The sequence below is a fragment of the Scylla paramamosain genome, chromosome 7 (genome assembly GCF_035594125.1).
Source record: "Scylla paramamosain isolate STU-SP2022 chromosome 7, ASM3559412v1, whole genome shotgun sequence".
Lineage (NCBI taxonomy): Eukaryota > Metazoa > Arthropoda > Malacostraca > Decapoda > Portunidae > Scylla > Scylla paramamosain.
Genome location: NC_087157.1, coordinates 1,120,001 through 1,137,500, shown reverse-complemented (window position 1 = coordinate 1,137,500; position 17,500 = coordinate 1,120,001). Strand labels below are relative to the sequence as shown.

General features: G+C 43.7%; 1 protein-coding gene and 1 long non-coding RNA gene across 2 annotated transcripts in view; both read right to left on the bottom strand.

Annotated features, from left to right (window-relative positions):
• LOC135101882 (uncharacterized) overlaps positions 1-17,500 on the bottom strand; it is a 93,934-nt gene that overhangs the window by 37,295 nt on the left and 39,139 nt on the right. The window lies entirely within an intron of this gene.
• LOC135101883 (uncharacterized) overlaps positions 14,414-17,500 on the bottom strand; it is a 19,466-nt gene continuing 16,379 nt past the window's right edge. The window contains exon 3 of the long non-coding RNA XR_010269424.1: positions 14,414-15,136. This is a non-coding gene — a long non-coding RNA (uncharacterized LOC135101883). The remainder of the gene's footprint in view (positions 15,137-17,500) is intronic.

The window sequence follows — 17,500 nt, the reverse complement described above, 5'->3', positions numbered from 1 at the left end:
ACTTACAACCATTACATAAAAGTGGACGGATCTTTAGTCTAACAGTTTATACCCCTGATATTCAAGGTAAGGACTGAAAGCCTGAATAAACAAATAACATATCATTTATTTCACCGCCATGAGGGTGGACATTGGATGGGCTGTCTGTGAAACATCATTTCGTCCAAACCACACTATTCTTGGTCTGGGACGTGACGTAGTGGTGGAAATAAAGTAATATTGCAGACTCTTATTACTCGCCCTACAGAGAGAAAAGCTCGTCTGCTTCGTGGTCGATGATTCGAATCGGATATTATTCTTTCAGGCTTCAAACATTTATTTTTTTTCATAAGGAACTTCAAAGCTATGGATCGCTACCACGCAGAACCATCACCCAGAGATGTTGAAAATTGCAGTGAGTAAAGGGAAAAATTACTCTTCTCCACAATAAAAACACATGGATATTATTTCCTTAAAAGAGTTTCGCGTTCAGTGGGAAGGAATAAAAACCTCAAGGTTTCTTCGCAAGACTCGTGGGAACACTGGCAGAGAATAGAGCAAGGACATAACAGAAGCATGGCTGAGATGCAGACTCTTTTCTCCCTTCTAATATCAGCCAAGTTTGCCAGCACGGAGGAACTAAGTTACTAATTCAGGCAACAAACAATGCAGGCCTTGATTTCGAGGCGCCCGTGAGTGACAGCCGTACAAACACAAGAGATTACGTTGTCACCATTACATTGTCCGTCTCATTAATGTCAAACTCTGGCTGATTACGAAAAGACTAACGACAGCAACGGCAAAAAATAAGAAAAGATAGTGTTAACAAATAAACTAGTGACCTCATCACAAAAGCAGCTCATTATAAATAACTTTAGTATGAATCAAAATAAAGTAGCAGTGAAGTTGGCAGCAGTAGTATAGCAATGATTATAGAAGCAATAGTAGTAAGAGTTATGTAGTCAGCAACAGTAGCAATAGCAGAAGTACCACTTGCAGTAGTAGTAGTAGTAGTAGTAGTAGTAGTAGTAGTAGTAGTAGTAGTAGTAGTAGTAGTAGTAGTAGTAGTAGTAGTAGTAGTAGTATCAAGTATCAAAGAGCCACCACGACAGCTTGCTAGCACATACTACTTATAACTTATGACATTCTCCACCTTCTGACCCCGAGTGTTGTAATTTTAAGGTCGAAACGGCGGTAGTTACCCTTCATCCCCCCATTAGTGGCGGAGCAGGTGGTGATAATTACTGGCGGAGGGAGAACACGGCTGCTGCCACTCCCACGAACCGCTGCCAGTGTGTGTGTGTGTGTGTGTGTGTGTGTGTGTGTGTGTGTGTGTGTGTGTGTGTGTGTGTGTGTGTGTGTGTGTGTGTGTCCACAGCCTTGTTCGTGTAGGGAGTAAAAAGATGAAAACTGTCTGTAATTTCAATATATGTTAGTCATCCATTCTGCTTCTCGCCTCCTGACCCTCAGACCCCGATGTCCCACCTCGTATCAGAATCTGCTTTGTTCTCGTTGAGGGCGCTTGTCAAAATAACCTTTCGCATTAAATACACTTAATTTTTCATTAGGATTTTTCAAACCTTGACATTTTCCAAAAATTTCCATAGGCTTTTGTTGCGTCGACCACAGCCTGGAAGTCCCCCTCAGCCACACCCCTCTCACCCATTCAAAACAATCGTCCGCGGAACAAAAGAAAGAGGAGGGGGAATGGGAAAAATAATCTATCGAATTTCTAATCACATTTGAATACGAGAATACATTTCCCTACATTAGCCTCTCTTGACGCAGCACATTTACCAATAAATTACAGTGGAGGCAGAATAGGTCTTCAAATTATAATTATGAGGGTGGGGTGGGGCTGGGGGAGGCAGAAGATGACGGAGATGTGGCACAGCTGCTGGAGGCGTCAGAGATACGTAGAAGTGCAGAGTCTAGACGGAATTCGGTTGGCGGAGTGGATCGAAACGAGAGAGAGAGAGAGAGAGAGAGAGAGAGAGAGAGAGAGAGAGAGAGAGAGAGAGAGAGAGAGAGAGAGAGAGAGAGAGAGAGAGAGAGAGAGAGAGAGAGAGAGAACGTGAGTTGTAAGATAGACTGAATGGTAACGGACATGAACACAATATATGCGAGTGGGAACAAAGAAACGAGTAGGAATGGGAGTGAATCAAGGCTCGTGGGGGTGGTGGTGGTGGTGGTGGTGGTGGTGGTGGTGAGATAGTGGTGGTGGCGAGATGGTAGTGGTGGTGGTGGTAGTGGGAGAGGAGTGAGAGCAGATGGAAGACTGTTACGGCAGGATGCATATTGAGAGAGAGAGAGAGAGAGAGAGAGAGAGAGAGAGAGAGAGAGAGAGAGAGAGAGAGAGAGAGAGAGAGAGAGAGAGAGAGAGAGAGAGAGCACGGCTATGTTAGTTATGTGCGAGTGAGATGAAGAGAGGGCAAGGAAAGACCGCGACAGAGAGAGAGAGAGAGAGAGAGAGAGAGAGAGAGAGAGAGAGAGAGAGAGAGAGAGAGAGAGAGAGAGAGAGAGAGAGAGAGAGAGAGAGAGAGAGAGAGAGAGAGAGAGAGAGCAGAAGCAAAACAGACAAAAAACAGAGCGAAAAAAGGATAAGCATAGAAAACACAAAAATCAGGAGGAGAGAAGTGACAAGAAAGGAGAATGAAAATGAAAACAAGGAAAAAAAAAGAGATGAGAGGCTTGGAAGAAAAAGAGAGACTGGAAAAAGAGGAGAGAAAGCGGGTACAGAGAAACAGCACGAAGAGAGAAGCAAGAGAGTAAAGGGAGAGAGACGGGGGGAAGGAAAGGCTGAGAAAGAAGATAGGCGGAGAGAGGAGAGCGGAGACGCGAGGAAGCACAGGTGGGTGGGAGTGCGAAGGTGTCAACTCTGGGATGATTGAGAGGCTACTTAGAAATATTGTTTGAGTAAGCGCGTATTATTATTATTATCATTATTATTATTATTATTATTATTATTATTATTATTATTATTGTTAGTAGTAGTAGTAGTAGTAATATCTTCATCATTATCACTGTGTCACTTTCATCCTTATTATCAGCGCCATGAGTAATGCCAGTAACATTATTCCCTTTCATAAAAACCCATTCAAATTACATTCAACAACCGCAAGCGCAATGATGAAGACTGCAACACCGATAACAACAAACCACACACAAAAAAAACTGCTAATATATCTAATAATAATGATCATGGTAAACAAGACACGATGCTAATGATGATGCTGCACGTATACCTTTACTTGATCACAATAAGCAAGTGTCAGGCGGGAGTGGTGCGAGGTGGAGGTGGCTGGCGGGAGGCGGAGTGGTGATGTCACGATGATGGAGAGACAGCAGGGATGTGGGTCAGGAACAGCAGGTTGAGGAACATCAGTTGGGGTTTAGGAGAGAGAGAGAGAGAGAGAGAGAGAGAGAGAGAGAGAGAGAGAGAGAGAGAGAGAGAGAGAGAGAGAGAGAGAGAGAGAGAGAGAGAGAGAGAGAGAGAGAGAGAGAGAGAGAGAGAGAGAGAGAGAGAGAAATTGTAAGTCCTACATTCGTCTAGCCAACAAGCCAGCCAAACAAAGAAAGAGACGTACATAGAGACAAATATAAATGAAAAAGAGAGACAAAGAGACAGACAGAGGAACAAGGAAACAGAGACTGCTCATCACCCAACCACACACACAAAAAAAGAACTAAAGAAAAGAAAAGAAAAGAAAGAACAGAAAAAAACATAAATAAATTAGTAATAAATTATAGGTAGAAATGGAGACACTGAAATTGCCACCAAAATACCCAATGTCTTGCAGTGAGTAATTAACTTCAGGAGAGGTGACAAGCTCCTGTGAGAAAGAGGAAGTCACAGTTGAAGGGGCAGCCTTTGTGCATGTGTGTGTGTGTGTGTGTGTGTGTGTGTGTGTGTGTGTGTGTGTGTGTGTGTGTGTGTGTGTGTGTGTGTGTGTGTGTGTGTGTGTGTGTGTGTGTGTGTGTGTGTGTGTGTGTGTGTGTGACGTGCACTCATTTCCCGCGAGAAACAGAAACGTCCTGCACAAACTGATTTCGATTTATAGGCACTGTTCACTTGTCGCTGCTAAATTTGTGCGCGAGAATGAATGGTCTTGCCAGTCGGAACCCACGTCTTCCTCCCCACTTGCAAGCCTATCACCACCTGCAAGCCTATCACCACCTGCAAGCCTGTCACCACCTGCCCCATCACCTGCCCTGGAACACGCGCACCCTCCCCTACATGCATTAGCAACGGGAAATGTGCCTTGATGTACAAAGGACCGGAGGCAAGAATGATAAATAAAAAGCACCTTACATTACCCCTCTCTCTCTCTCTCTCTCTCTCTCTCTCTCTCTCTCTCTCTCTCTCTCTCTCTCTCTCTCTCTCTCTGATATCTCTTCCGCCTCGGCCCAGCCTCGTCGCTCCGTCCGCTGGCCTGCGCGGCTCTGCTTAAAGGTGACGGCAGACGGTGAAGGCGGGGGTGCTGGCGGGGGCGGAACAGCCATCAGGCGAGGGTTTACAGTGACGTCCCACGAGCCCCGGGTCAGCCGTGCTCAGGGGCGCCTATATACCCTTAGAAGAGCCATTCTGTGAGATCTACCCAACTGAAAATGAGGGATATTAATATTTTAAGGGATACATAACGTAGATGAATTAGCTACTTTAAAATAAACAATCTCTCTCTCTCTCTCTCTCTCTCTCTCTCTCTCTCTCTCTCTCTCTCTCTCTCTCTCTCTCTCTCTCTCTCTCTCTCTCTCTCTCTCTCTCATTTATGTTTCATTCCTCCTCCCCCGCCGCCCGCATGTCCCACCCCGAAGCCACGGCGGTGAAGGGAGGGCGGAAGGACACACGGCGGGCAGACTCCAGAAGACGAAAAGACAAAGGGAAATTGTAGGTCAGTGGTCAGGAGTGGTGCATTTCCTTTTGTCCTTACGTCTCAGGTGTTGGAGGTACAGGTGTGTGTGTGTGTGTGTGTGTGTGTGTGTGTGTGTGTGTGTGTGTGTGTGTGTGTGTGTGTGTGTGTGTGTGTGTGTGTGTGTGTGTGTGTGTGTGTGTGTGTGTTATTGTTACCGTACGTGTGTTCAATATGCGTGTGTTGTGAAATAAAAATGTGTGTGAAAAAAAATACTAATCCTTTGCCTCGTTCCTGGAATTATGAGAGAGAGAGAGAGAGAGAGAGAGAGAGAGAGAGAGAGAGAGAGAGAGAGAGAGAGAGAGAGAGAGAGAGAGAGAGAGAGAGAGAGAGAGAGAGAGAGAGAGAGAGAGAGAGAGAGAGAGAGAGAGAGAGAGAGAGAGAAAGGGGGGTAACGAGTGAGCAAGTGACGGGGTAATGAGCCCGTTAGAGGAGAGAAGGGAAGAAAGGAACAAAGAAGTTAAGAAAGAGCAAGGAAGAATGAGAGAAATAAAGAAGAAAATTCATGAGGCAAGTAAAGGACAGAAAACGAGAGAGAGAGAGAGAGAGAGAGAGAGAGAGAGAGAGAGAGAGAGAGAGAGAGAGAGAGAGAGAGAGAGAGAGAGAGAGAGAGAGAGAGAGAGAGAGAGAGAAATCCACGCACAACAGCTTTTCCCACATCCCAGCAACTCCTTTATTTTCTCTCCATGACACACTATAACACTAGCGATCAATACTTAAGCTTCCTCTAAACGCCTCGTCCCTAACTACTTAATCCCCTGAGCTCTACTCACCCAATCACAATTACTAACACTGGTCTTGGGGATTCCAGTTTCCTAATCTGACGAGAGGCGACCCAGAATTGGCCAGAATAAGAGCGACTGAAATTGATCAACACAATAGTAGAATTATGACCGAAGGGTTTGGGTGTTACTGATATGTTTTCTTTTTTTTTCATTTTAGTTTGTATTTCTCATTTATATCTGTTTCTTGTGTTTACATGTTACGAGTTTAGGATAGATAGATAGGTAGATAAATAGATGGACAGGTGGATAGACAGTTAATAAGACTTCAAGTTACAAAGCTGCATCTCCGACAAAAAGGGAGCGAGGACTTATAACATATGAGCCAATTACCTAAATGTTAGATGCGGCAACTTTACCGGTGCAGCATCTGGAGAAGTTATGATGTACTTTCATTTTTTATTTTTTTTTCCCTATCGCCTACATCCCTCGAGGGCTTGTTCGGCCTGCGACCACCTGGGTTCGTGTAGCTTCAGGCAGACTTCGTCTCACCTGCCAAGTTGCTACCGCCCGTGCTCACGCGAGGCTTTGGTAGAAAATGGGAAATTGTAAGGAGTAACCCGTGGATTGTGGCGGTTTCTCCCGATAGCCTTGCCTCCCTGGCGTCACGCTCCCCGCTTCACAACACTCATAAAGCCATAGTACTTATTGCACATACACGTGAACCATTACGACAACTATAACAGAGATATAACAGGGACTTTCTTACTTTATAATGACCAGTTTGACCTGAATTAAGATACAAGTTGTCTTACGTGCGTGTAATTATGAAGGATTACTGCGCAACGCCTCCTGGGGGTTCTGAGGCAAATGGAGCTTATCACACTCCCCGGCAGGTACTCTCCGCGCCACCCTGCAACGAGCTGAGGGACGAATGGATGTGCTGCAGCGAGGCACACTTGGCACGTTGAGCAGATTAGCCCACCACCTGCTAAAGCTCTTAGGCTTTCAGGCGAGGATAAACAAACACACCCTGACTGTTATGAGAGAAAATACGGAACACAGGAAGGATTATACTTGTTCCAACACTGCAAGCAAATAACTAGCCTGGCCGCACACTTTGTGGGGAGGTTTAAAACTTACTTGAAGTGTTACGAGCGAAAATATTAAGAGGAAAAATTCTTAGCTGTGAGACTCGCCTCTCCATCACCTGCTTCATCCTATTGCTGCCTTCCCTCACCTGTAATTACTCAGAGAGGCTTCAAGCACTGGAATTCATGCTAAAGGCAACTGGGTAACAGACATACACAGAGGTACTGGTTAACGTAGCCACTCTAGAGAGCAATTCTGGGAACTTCGGCTTCATCGTTTTCCTATGACTATTGAATTTCTAATGAATTATTTGTTTTGTTTAGATTACCGTCGCACAACAGCCAGGAGAGTAATTTCCTGAAGATCTTTAGATATTATTTCATTAATTGCAGTTATATTACAATAAAAACGTTAAAGGATTATAAAAATTAAATATAATATACCTCTCCTTCCTCCTCCTTTTACCTCTTCTCATTCTTTTCCTCCCCTTTGTTCTCTCTCTCTCTCTCTCTCTCTCTCTCTCTCTCTCTCTCTCTCTCTCTCTCTCTCTCTCTCTCTCTCTCTCTCTCTCTCTCTCTCTCTCTCTCTCTCTCTCTCTCTCTCTCTCTCTCTCTCTCTCTCTCTCTCTCTCTCTCTCCCCTCGTTCCATCACAGAAGATAAATAAGGGCTGACACTGTGTGACTGAGTAATGGCTAGTGAGTAACGTGCAGGAAAAACTTGCGAATCTAGTTAAGCTGGGAAATACATGGACTAGTGAATTAATTACTGCGGTGCCGCGGGCTGGAGACGCCAAGGTTTACTTACTACATGAAATTAATGACACTGGACTCCGACCTTATGAAGCTTTGCTGCTTTGTGTAAAGTAATTATACCGCTGGAAAAAAAAAAGTCGATAATAATGAGGAATTTTATTTTTAGGTTGTTTATTTGTTCATATTTTGTCAGTAGGATTATGCACACACACACACACACACACACACACACACACACACACACACACACACACACACACACACACACACACACACACACACACACACACACACACACACACACACACTCTCTCTCTCTCTCTCTCTCTCTCTCTCTCTCTCTCTCTCTCTCTCTCTCTCTCTCTCTCTCTCTCTCTCTCTCTCTCTCTCTCTCTCTCTCTCTCTCTCTCTCTCTCAGTATGTAGCCGAATAAAAAATATGATTTATACGATATCCTATGATCTCTTTTACGTCACGGTTTATCTATGACTCCATTCCTCCTCCTCCTCTTCCTCCTCCTTCTCTCCCTTCATCCTTTATCCCTTGCTCGTCCTCTTTTTCCTCCTCTTCATTCTCTCCCTTCATTTTATATTCTTCCTTCCTCCTCTTGCTCACTCCTCCTCCTCCTCTCCCTTCACCTTCTCTTCCTTCCTGCTCCTCCTCATGTTTCTTATACCCTACATAATCTTCCTCTTTTTCCTTATTTTCATATTCTTTTTATTCATCAGCCTCTTTACCCTCTACATCATCTTCCTAATCCTCTTTTTTCTCCCTCTCTCCCCTCTCATCCACCAGCTCTAATTATGACATCTTCATAGCAACTTTTGGCACCTGATCCCCCCATCCCCTCCCTTCCTCCTGCCGTTCCTGGCCCCCGTATCTTTCAGCATCTCGTGGCACCTGCAGGTTAGATGGCTCCGTGGCGTCACCGTGCCACCGCCGGCCTCCCCATCCAATATTTACCGTCGCCCAGCGCAAGACAGGAAGCTTGATTTATACAAGGGATAATTTACGATGGAAAGGCGACGTTTCTATACGAGTCAATAGTTAATGCTATGAATTTATTATGTCTCTAAGCTAGTGAGAAATGTGTTTTTTTTAGTCTATTGGTTTATGTGTTAGTGGTGTGTAGTTGTGCGTGCGTGTCATCATGTTTGTGTGTGTCTGAATGTATGTGTGCGCAATTTTAGTTATTTAGGGTTTAAAAGTCTGCCCAAATCGAATAACTTTACAGTGAACCGGAACTTACCCTAATCTAGAACGACATAACTTGCAGCCTTGTAAAGTACGAAATATGAGTTATCTACATTAATATACGAAGGAAAAATACGTTCATTACTAAGTTCCCGAAAGTAAAGAACCTCAGTTTTGAACGAAATGTACGTCATGTGAGTTTAGAGCATGTATCTCGTGTTTGTACGTGCGCCATGAATGTGTCCACGCTAACACAACGCACCTGCATCCTTTCAAGTGTCCTCACGTCATTTCCTACTCACGCCCGCTCAAAAGAACCAGAAAAAGGGAGAAGGACACAAACCGAAATATCCAATAGTTTTGATAACCAATTTCAATTTCCGGGAATAGGGGAGGTTTTGGCTACACCGGAAGACCGAGACGAACACCTGCGTAAACAGTCCTCGCCAATCAACACCACCAATGAAAAATAGCTATAAAAATTCCCCGGGGATGAGCGACCAGAAGTGCAAACTGTAAATTTGCCCACCATATAATAAGGTAGTTAGTCGCGCAGGGGGAAGAAAAAATATATATGTTAGCTGACATGGATATGAAATGTGGAGCAGAAAATTGTTCGTCTGATATGAGAGAGCCAGAGAGAGAAAGATGTGAGCAACCGAGGCAAGAGGAGGAGGAAGAGTGTTGGAGAATGAGGGGAGTGTGGAAAGGGTCTGAAGGGTGGCGGCGATAGGACCAGTGGAGTGAATGAACGCCTGGTTGAGAGAGAAAATATGAACTCAGAATTAAGAATGTTAATGGAATGCCGAGGAGAGGTTGGCGGAAGGGACACAAGAGTGCACTGATATTCGTGAAGGAGGAAGTGAATGAAACCCGATAAGAGAAATGAAGGAAAACCACTAAAATGAGAATAAATTACGGATAGTGTGACCAAGGGATGGAGTTTTAAGTCTTCTGTTTGTATTTCCAGAAGGATTTGAGAGTAAGATTCCTAGATGAGAAATGTAGGAAAACAAATTTACTACAGAACACAACTTTTCTGCTCCATGTTAAGAACAGACGAAATACGTGACTGTGTGTGTGTGTGTGTGTGTGTGTGTGTGTGTGTGTGTGTGTGTGTGTGTGTGTGTGTGTGTGTGTGTGTGTGTGTGTGTGTGTGTGTGTGTGTGTGTGTGTGTGTGTGTGTGTGTGTGTGTGTGTGTGTGTGTGTGTGTGTGTGTGTGTGTGTGTGTGTGTGTTGAGAAGGGGAGCGAAGGAAAAAAAAAGAGGAAAAGGAAGCAGTAAAAAGGGGAAGAGTAAGAATATACAGATACGCAAGAAATAAATGAAATGAACAAGCAGAAAAATAAGGAAAAGAAAAAGAATCTAAAAAAAAGCAAAGCGCGGTAAAAGGGAAGAGAAAAATGAAGAAAAGATGAAGTTAGTTTAGGAAAAAAAGAGAGAGAGAGCAACGAGAAGAGGAAAGAGAGGAAAGGAAGTGCTGAAAGAGAAAGAGAGAGAGAGAGAGAGAGAGAGAGAGAGAGAGAGAGAGAGAGAGAGAGAGAGAGAGAGAGAGAGAGAGAGAGAGAGAGAGAGAGAGAGAGAGAGAGAGAGAGAGAAATATAGAATCAGTCACATTTACATAATATACTAATGATAATACAAACCAAGCTCACATACATACTTAATGCTTATCTATCATTGCGAGTGTGCTAGAGCGTGAGGAGAAAACAACTCGCCAGGGATGCAGGCCACAATACCCAGTCCGTCTGTTATAATCAGTAAACAGGACGCTAAGTTAAAACAAAGCCTTCTCTTACACAACTTTACAAGACCAGTTTCCTTGCCCCTGTTTTCCATCTTGATATTTTGCTCCTCCTCCTTGTTTTTCTGCTGCTAATTCTCCTCCTCTTCTTCCTCTTACTCCTCTGTTTCTTCTTCCTCCTCCTTCTCCTCTTTCTCTTTATACTCCTTTGTACTCTCCTTTCACTTTTTGTTTTATTCTTTTCTTTTCTTTCTTTTCTTTCTTTCTTTCTTTTTCTTTCTTTCTTCTTCTTTCTCTTCCTCGTTCTTCTTTTCATAGCAAGACTCAACTTTTTTCTAATTTTCTCTCTCATCAACATAATCACGGCGACAATTCTCATCTCCCTCCTTCCATCAAAAGTCACAGAGAGAGAGAGAGAGAGAGAGAGAGAGAGAGAGAGAGAGAGAGAGAGAGAGAGAGAGAGAGAGAGAGAGAGAGAGAGAGAGAGAGAGAGAGAGAGAGAGAGAGAGAGAGAGAGAGAGAGAGAGAGAGAGAGAGACTGCTGCTGCGGCCTAATACTAGAGGCAACAGAGACAGTCATTGCCAAATAAACAGGACCACCATGTTGCCAATTGCACCTTGCTGTGTTGTCACGTGTCGCGGGGACGGGAAGGTGCAGGGGGCGGAGGAGGAGTGAGCTGACGGTGAGGTTACTTGCTCTTTCCCCTCTTCTTTCTCCTTCTCCTCCTCCTGCTCCTCTTTCTCCTCCTCCTCTTCTTCCTCTTTATCCTCTGTGTGGCCGTGTTTGAGATCAGTTTGTATTAAATTTGTATGAAATAATTACTGGTAAATGTGAATGGACAATAAATAAAAGTAGAGAGGTAAATAGATAGATTGATATATACAGGTAGATAGATAAATAGGTGGATAAATAGAGAGATACAAGCAGGCAAATAAACAGACAGACAAACATAGAGAGTAAGAAACGAACAGACACACATAATGCAGTAAAGTTTCCGTGTAACAGTCCCATGCAAGACTTGAGCAACTCTACCTGTGGTTATAAAATATCCACCCACAGGGAAGTAATGCCAGTTAGCAAACGTAGCAATAACACTTTGGCACTGTAACCACAAGTACAAAGAAATGTAATGAAGGTTGTACTTTAGATTAAAGGCCTTTATTTCTTTTCTTCCACAAACCACAAATGGCAAAGAATTTAAGGCAAATCTGGAAGGGAAAAAAATCTCGAGTGACAGGAATATGAATTAAGGGGAGAAGAGAAGGGAGAAAGCTGTGAATTGGGAGTGAGTAAAAGAAAATGCATGGAGGAAAAGTGAGAGAGAGAGAGAGAGAGAGAGAGAGAGAGAGAGAGAGAGAGAGAGAGAGAGAGAGAGAGAGAGAGAGAGAGAGAGAGAGAGAGAGAGAGAGAGAGAGAGAGAGAGAGAGAGAGATTTGGAAGTACTTATGGAAAACAGTGGTTATGTCCAGGCAGGGATAGGAGTAGATAAATGCAAAGAGCAAGATAGGAGGGTGAATCAAACACGTGTACAATAAGACAGTACCAATGACGGACCTTCCTTAGACCTTCGGAAATCCTCTATAGCCAAATCCCTTCACGTCACAAGCCCTAAATCTTCCCTCGTTCCTTTTCCCTCTTGTTTGACTCCCAGCCCAGTCTTTCTTTCTTCCACGACTCTCTCTTCTCAGTATCTATCATTTTGTCTCTACTCCTCGTCCTCTGTTTCTCTGTCTATCTACCTTATGTTCTCTCGCTGCATCTTAAACCTCTTTTCGTGCACAACCTCTCCCAGTTTCTTCCACTAACCCACCACCTTCCACCCTCCACATCTCCCTCTCCCTTCCTCCCTCCCTTTGCAATTCAATGTTCTCATGAAGCGGTGGTGGCCAAACGCGCGTAGTTTTTTTGTGAAGATTTTTCTCTCTTTCATCTTACTTTAAAGTTTAAGTGCTCGGACTGCGACTGAAATTCATTGTTTTCCCCTCAGTGGTTCTTTTTTTATTTTTTTTATTTTATCGAGCCCATGAAAGGTGTGGCGCTGAGGGAGAAGATTTTATTTATTTATTTATTTATTTATTTATTTTTAGAGTAGAAAATTGAAGTTATAAGTTGACCTAATTACGTGAAAATGGATAATTTCAACACATTTCCAACAATAATTTAGTTCTGGTATCGAAAAAAAAAAAAATTCGTGATTAGATGAATGCTTTACTGTCTAGTTCATTGTAAGGCACTCCGCAGCAAGGCCAATTCCGCGTAAGTTCGAGTCATACAAGCACGGATTAGTGTGCCGCGGATTGCTAGAAAAAGCTCCTCCCCTCCCTAGAGACTCGAGCGTGCTAATTATATTATTACCAGCAGCTTCAGCAGCACCGAGCTCTAGTTTTCCCCCGAAGACATGAATATACCGGCAGTGGCAGTAGCAGCAGCGGCGGCCTGGTGCCAACACGAGCCACAACAGAGTAACTTAGCCAGTTCGTCACCCGCGAGGACAGGCGCCGGGCCAGCTGCGGGTGGGCGGGCAGGACTGAGACAAGAACCGAGACACTGAAACGCACGCACCAAGAGTAACGAGGAACACAACTATTGCTATGACCCAAAAAATTCGCTTCAGAAATTAAAGAAGGAAAAAAAAATAATAAAAAATGAACTTAATATTTCGTTCTATGTGCCTAACGCTGATACAGACACGTTAAATACAATGAGAACTGTAACTGTAACTACAAAACATACTTATTACAAAACAGACAAGATCAAAACTTCCACAAAACAGAATCAGTAAAAATCCAATAAGCTGAAAACAATAAGCTGGCTGAGGCGGGCGCGGGGAAGCAGCCAAGTGTAGCAAGTCAAGGGGTTGGTGTACGAGTATTGTCTCCTAGTCTGTGGAGCACCATAATATCTGGCTTGGATCCGCTACAACAAGATGATTGGCTCGCCTCTTATGTATGCTGAAAGGAGGAATATTGGCAAAGTTGGTCCACTTCGGTTTAGAGTGAGAAAGTAAGGAGTGATGTCTGGCGGGGAACTTTGATTAGGGGTAATGCCGCCAGCCCTATATTGGCCCATCACTCGAAAAAGAGAGGCGGCAGATCCCCTCCAGCGCCAAAGTTAATGTAATACTATTCGATCTTTTTTTCTTTTATCTTCGAACAAATTTCCTTGTCTTTTGTCTTGCCATAGGAATAAGAAAACTACAATCATACTGGTAATATAATGATTAGTAAGTCTACATTGCTATATTACTTAAACAATCGTGTGCATTTCCTTCCTGACACACTGTGGGAGGCAGCATTCATCAGCAGGGCAGCGCAGGCTCAGATGGAGGCGGATTACACTGGGAATAGCCGGAGGAGTGACAGTGCGAGTGTCAGATCCGGGCGTAGAGGAGTGCCCGGTCGGTGGTAGTGAGAGGGAGATCAGAGGCAGCACAAAGCGGCCCGAGAGTGGCATACTTGGCACCGTGCCCCTCCTTTCCTCGCCCTCCACCTCCCTCCTGCAGACTCCTGGGCACCACCCTCTTAGTGGATAAAACCAACACCAGGGAACGCGTACGGGGAATTAGATATCTTTTTCAAGGTTCACGCGACACTATGAAAGCAGAATTCATCTCACCCACTCTGCCTTCCCCCGTGAGTGAGTGAACCGTGCTGCTGCTCCTTCTTCTTTATACAGTAACTGAGACTCCAATACATTTAGGATAACTCGAATGTACGCCGACAGGATGAGTAGGGGTCATTATTTACAGGGAGACTTGGCATATGCTAGTGATATGAATGTTACTTCATTCTGATTTGAAGCATTGCGCAGATGAGATTACGAGCTACTTAAGTATATGAAGGATGTGGGAGTAGGAAGAGAGAAAGAGGTGGCAGGAGAGACAGGGAAGCATCAGATAGGGAAGTGACAGGAACATACAGTACCGTGCGACCAGTGGGTTTATGAGTACAGTGCTTATAAATTGAGAACCTACAGTATGTTGTCTGGCTAACGAATATGCTTCACTACTTATATCCCCTTTAGTATTCAACACTCTCTCTCTCTCTCTCTCTCTCTCTCTCTCTCTCTCTCTCTCTCTCTCTCTCTCTCTCTCTCTCTCTCTCTCTCTCTCTCTCTCTCTCTCTCTCTCTCTCTCTCTCTCTCTCTCTCTCTGCGTCAGTCACCAGTCATCGCAGAGGACAATAAAGGGTCTCCGTAAAACACTGAGGCTAAGGCAAACCCAGCATCAAGGAAAGTGACTCCCAATTACTCCAACATCGTATGACGTGTTCCACTTACTGAAAAATTATCGCCCAATTAGACCTTACACTGGCGCCAGGGACACCCCACAAGGGAGACAATTACTGAAAAGCCCCGGGCCATTAATCCCCAAAGCGGGTGTAGCGAGAAGGAGGGAAGGCCGCGAAGAGGGGTGAGTGTGACTGTACAGTACCACCTCAGCCTCTCCTACCCTTGCCTTCACGAAGATCTACACCTGCCCCCTCCACCACCGCCTCCACAACCCCCCACCATAAGGTCAGAGTACCACCCCTCTCCCCTTTCCCTAGCACAAGTCAGCACGTGCTCCCCTTCAAGTAAGATACTAAAAGACAGGTGCGAATGTACTGTACACCTTTACATGCCCGTTTCCTGTACACAGCGTCTATCTGCCTCACTGCCTCGCGCTCACCCCTCCACAGCGAGGCACAGCCGGAGGTGGAAGGGGAGCTGCCACACCTGGGAACTCGTCCAATATACTCACCTGAAACAGAAAGAAACAAAACATTAACATATGTGAATATCTTGATTCCATATCTTAATAAATAAGCATAACATCTAACATTTATCAGGACACTTAATAGTAATGTCTGTCTATACTGAGAAAATCTGAGGGTGTGGATGAGATGGAGCTGGGAAGGGAATTCTAGCCGTGGTTTGAAACAGGATGAGCACTTTTATTGTCGTTGTTCATGTCGTAGAGAGAGAGAGAGAGAGAGAGAGAGAGAGAGAGAGAGAGAGAGAGAGAGAGAGAGAGAGAGAGAGAGAGAGAGAGAGAGAGAGAGAGAGAGAGAGAGAGAGAGAGAGAGAGAAGGGGGAGAGGGAGGAAATAGTATCATTACATGTGATGATAAGAAAGCAAATGCTGCCAAATGATAGTCTATAAGTGTAATTTTGTTAATTAAACTGGCATTTTCAACAATATCATAAACTTCAATATTTCTCTCTCACACTAAATTTAACCTTTCTTTCCCAGCCATCGAGTAGGAAGGCAGCTCAACATGTTCCGGTGAGTGGTGAGGGGTTCACTTGGACGCAACGCCTGCCATAAATATATGTGTGTGTGTTTAGCTTCAGTTTCCTTTCGTGTCGGTCTGTTCATGAAGCTGCACCAGTTACCGTTCAACAGAGTGTGTTAATAATGTTGCTCTAAGGCTTTGCTGTGTCTGACAATACTTAGTCGTCGTATATATATATATATATATATATATATATATATATATATATATATATATATATATATATATATATATATATATATATATATATATATATATATATATATATATATATATATATATATATATATATATATATATATATATAGTTTGCCGAACATTAACGTGTAAATCGATTTCTTCATCCTAGTGTACCTTAGTGATTTAACGGCAACCTAAGAAACTACTAAAATATTGATGAAATAATGTTATTTAGCCATCTGCCTTTATACGATTTAGAAACAGGTCTACCTTATCCTACAGACAATTTCAACACATGAGATTACATATTATTTTACACTTATGTTAAATTTAACTTCCTCATTAGCACTCGTGTTTTTTTTTTTTACACAAATTGTAATAACTCGTTTGCACACACACACACACACACACACACACACACACACACACACACACACACACACTGAAGACTACATCACTGAGTTAGGCAAGGCACGTAGGGTGAAGCAGGCCAGGAACACACGGGTTCAAACATATCACCACGACAAGTCCTTCTTGGTCTGGTGCAGCAAGGAAGATAGACAAAACAGAACAGTTAATATTATTCTCAACTATTTCGATTAAGTGTATAATTGCAAAGTGATGCCTGTGCTGATACTCAAACCGAAATGATAAACCAAAGTGTTAAAATATTTCTAGCTTTGGTAAAAACTTGAAAAGATATTATTGTTCTCGCACCTCAGAATGGGAAAACGAGAAGCGCTGCAGGGTGAAATATTACACTGATGGCAGTAACGTTGACTTCCATGAAAATAACACTGACGCGGCACACTTCATCTCCAATTGCCATTGAGGCGACGTGAATGTACGAGGCATTTTCAGCCACTCGGATATGAAGGAGCAGTGAGGAAATAGTTTCCCATTGACACACATACACAGTGTGTGTGTGTGTGTGTGTGTGTGGTGTGTGTGTGTGTGTGTGTGTGTGTGTGTGTGTGTGTGATGTGTGTGTGTGTGTGTGTTATTAGCCAACTCCCTTCAACATATATTTTCAAAAGACGTCTTCGTTTTACAACTTAGATTATTACTCTTATAAACTTCTGTAAACTGTAATCTCTTCATAAAACTCAACCTAATGACCGTTCACTCTCCACACCAAATGGTAACTTTATCAGCACCAAAAATAAACATAAGTAACAAACCATGTATAAGTATCTTCATAGACACCACAAATCCGCAAGCCTCACATTGGCAGCTCCTCGATAAACCCTTCAGACCAACGAGACACCAAATTAACCACCACTAAAAATAAACTAGTGAAAGAAACCCACTACTAATGAACCACCTCCCTTCCCTCCCTACACTCCAGTTCATTTCTCATTCCTCATTCTTCACTTCACCCACATTCCCATTTCTATTTCACACTTCACTTCCTCTATGAACTGAATCACTTATATGAAAACGCGCACCTTCGTATTCTGCTCCGACACTAACGCGATGCTGCTCGCCGCCCACACACACACATACCACACTCTCTCGTTCCTCAAGGTACTCCAGAGGTCTCCATCTTGTAGCCGGGCCAAATCAGACGTGCCTCTTCCCCCCTCGCCACCGCGAAGGTCACGTTGATTGTGAAAGAACAATGAATGGGGGCGATGTGAAATGCAGAG